This window comes from Chiloscyllium plagiosum, unplaced genomic scaffold (assembly GCF_037043375.1).
Source record: "Chiloscyllium plagiosum isolate Xiang-an unplaced genomic scaffold, Cpla_swu_hap1 HiC_scaffold_14, whole genome shotgun sequence".
NCBI lineage: Eukaryota > Metazoa > Chordata > Chondrichthyes > Orectolobiformes > Hemiscylliidae > Chiloscyllium > Chiloscyllium plagiosum.
The window spans coordinates 92,147,863-92,151,212 of record NW_028270152.1 but is presented as its reverse complement, the minus strand read 5'-3'; the positions used below and the strand labels follow the sequence as shown (position 1 = coordinate 92,151,212).

General features: G+C 43.9%; 2 non-coding genes across 2 annotated transcripts; both read left to right on the top strand.

Annotated features, from left to right (window-relative positions):
- The first annotated feature begins 1,487 nt into the window (after window positions 1–1,487).
- On the top strand, window positions 1,488–1,560 carry trnak-uuu (transfer RNA lysine (anticodon UUU)). Its single transcript has one exon. It is a non-coding gene; the product is annotated as a tRNA-Lys (tRNA).
- A 1,412-nt stretch (window positions 1,561–2,972) lies between these two features.
- trnas-aga (transfer RNA serine (anticodon AGA)) lies at window positions 2,973–3,054 on the top strand. The gene has a single exon. It is a non-coding gene; the product is annotated as a tRNA-Ser (tRNA).
- The last annotated feature ends 296 nt before the right edge of the window (window positions 3,055–3,350 follow it).

The following is a 3,350-nucleotide window of genomic DNA, read 5'->3' as shown; positions in this document are numbered from 1 at the left end:
ACTGATCTGAGACATTGAAATCATTCTCCCTCACGTACGTGAGGAATGCAAACTTCATCTGGACTCTGGGACAATGAAAAACTCTGGAACACTCAAGACAATATCCAAATATTTACTGGGATCACTACAGTACGAGTACTACAGATGAGTCATTTTTTGCCCAGTGTGTGCAGGAGGGCTTCCTGACACAGTACGTACACATGCCTTCAAGGGACGAAGCCACTTTCGATTTAGTACTGGGTAACGAGCCTGGCCAGGTTTTAGATTCGGAAGTAGGTGAGCACTTTGGAGACAGCGATCCCAATTCTCTCAGGTTTACTTTCGTGATTGAAAGGGATAGGTGTACTCCACGGAGCAAGAGTTTCAGCTGGTGGAAGGGAAATTACGATGCAATGAGGTAAGATTTAGGAAGCGTAGAATGGGGTAGGAAACTGCAGGGAGTGAGCACATTAAAATGTGGAGCTTATTCAAGGAAAAGCTCCTGTGTCTCCTAGATAAGTATGTACCTGTCAGGCAGGGAGGAAGATATAGAACGCGTGAGCCGTGGTTTACTAAGGAAGTGGAATCCCTGGTCAAAAAGAACAAGAAGTCTTATGTTAGGACAAAACGTGAAAACTCAGTTTGAGCTCTAGAGGGTTCCAACGATATCAGGAGAGACCGAAAAAGAGAACTGAGAAGAGCCAGGAGGAGACATGAGAAGTTGTTGGCAGATAGGATCAGGGTTAACCCTAAGGCTTTCCATAGGTATGTCAGGAATAAAAGAATGACGAGAGTTAAATTTGTGACAATCAAGGATAATAGTGGGAAGTTGTGTGTGGAGTCAGAGGAGATAGGGGAAGCACTAAATAAATATTTTTCGACAGTGTTCGCTATAGAAAATGAAAATGTTGGCGAGGAAGATACAGAGCTACTTGCGTCTAGACGAGAAGAGATTGAGGTTCACAAGAAAGAGATATTAGAAATACTGCAGAGTGTGAAAATAGATAAGTCAGCTGGGCCGGATGGGAGCGATCTGATTTTGTTTAGCAAATGCACTGCAGGAAGGTACAAATCAAGCTGATGCTTACAACGGCTCGTTTTGAGCTGCTAATTTTAGTGAAGTGGCGGCGCCAATAAAATGTGTCACGCATCTCGTCTAATTCCACATCCTGAGCTCGAAATGACCAGAGGTTTCTCGCTGAGTTTCTGCAGGGTCTTGTTTGGACGACACCATGACACTTTTTCACTAGAGTGGATCATGAAATCGCGTCGTGACTATGAATAAAACGATGGAAACGTCCAGCCGAGAAGGACGCGACCCTGAAGCGGGCAACTGAGGACAAATGTTTCTCCTTTGCCAGTGAAAAGCACTGCTTCACAAATTGGAAACTTCGAAGTGAAGCAATGTTGGTGATTATCTTCGGTGCTTGTTCACCTTTTTAATTCTGATTCCGTGAAAGCCCATGGCATTACATATCAACATTCTGCCAAGTGCAGGCTTGTCTCTTGGGCCAGTGGCGTAATGGATAACGCGTCTGACTTTTGATCAGAAGATTGCAGGTTCGAGTCCTACCTGGCTCGAGGGGGGATGTTTTGCTTTAACCGTGGTATACGTTGACGCTCCCCTGTAAAGTTCTCTCGGGACATCTCCTCTGTGCTTCCGCATGGAAAGCTTGCATTTGTCCTATTGTCCATTTCAAATTCCAGTTTGGCGGTATCTACTGGTGTGTCTCCCTCTGTGGGTGAAAATGAGCATGAGTTCCTCAAAAGAGTTACAATTCGTTCTACTTCTGTCCCATTATTGTGCAATGTAAGATCATAGGATAACCTCATTGACATTTGACCTGGAAACGTTGGAACACACGAGGCTTTGGGCCCAATGTTCGAAACTGCGACTGGAATACATGGCTCTCTGATTAGCCGCAATGCACACGGGCGGAATGGCCTTTTCCCACTTTGTAAATCTTCGAAGACAATTTGAAAAAAATCTGCAACGAAAATGTTCAGACAGGGTGTTTTATTTACACCAAATACGATAGTATCTATCGCCTTGTCTTGTTATTTACTTGTGAGGATTCGGTACTCTCAGCACCGTGGCCCGGATCGTATTCCCGCTCATGGAATGGTTGTATTGTTCAGCAAACATATCGGTGTACCAGTACTTCTGCCGATTTCCCGATGCTGGCAGGTCATTGGTTTTGTCCAAAACATTATGAAGGTTAACATAAAACAAATAGATGCAGGTGCTGGAAATCTGAGCCATAAACGAAAATTGTTTGTGCAGCGGAGCATGACTGGCAACAGAAACGTCGACTCTCCTGCTCCTCGGATGCAGCCTGACCTGCTGTGCTTTTCCAGCATCACTCTGATCTAAAGTCAGGTTTCCAGCATCTGCAGTCCTCACTTTTGCCTAGTTTCTTCAGTGTCTCTGGTTCCCAATTCAAGAAGTCCATCTCTAGCGGTTTCATGTTTGTACCTCCGTGCTGAGGAGTTGAAGAGTGAAGAAAAGTAACTCACCTCCTCCATCTCTGGGGTAATTAGGGACTGAAAATGAATCGTGTCACATTGAAATATATCTACATGCGAATTAATCTCTGTCTTTTATTGGGAACCATCTCTTTCATTGTAACCATCAGGAAAGACCATTTAGTTCGCCAGAAAAAGAAATGAATATGTCATTAACCTTTGTTTGCTTCAGGTCCGAGAATACTCAGATCAATAGCTCCCTTGCTTACTTCTGCTGGTCATGTTCGCAAAGAGATATGGCAAATTGCCAAGTGTGATTTTCCTTTCAATAAATAATTTTGACTCAGTTTTCCTGCAAATATCTTTTCCTACCTTTGTGCTTTTCTTCTTTTACATTGGTGTCTCGCAGCTTACAAATGACAGCAAAGGTATGAAAGGAGATGGGAGCATTTCGCTCATCAAGTCAACGGTAGCTTTCAATGAGATCACGGCTGATTTGGTCAATGCTCAACGCATCTGCGCCGTCTGTTGTCATGGCCGAGTGGTTAAGGCGATGGATTAGAAATCCATTGGGGTTTCCCCACGTAGGTTCGAATCCTGCTGACTACTTTATAAATGCTTTCCTGCTGGTACAATTTTCGCTCAAAGTTCAGAAAAACTATTTTGTGAACCAGGCCGGTAATTTGATTAGACTTGGGAAACTCGAGTTCTACATCAGAAATGTTCCATATTTAAAACATTATCTCTGTTTCTCTTTCCAGATACACTGCTCGACACATCGGGTTTTGCAGCTGTTATTGAACATCCTGAGCAGAAGTGCTGCTTTTCATAAGATTCCTTTCATCCCTGTCCACTGTTCTCTGACTCGGGTCAGTGGCAACACTTCCTCCTGCTCGTCAAAGTGC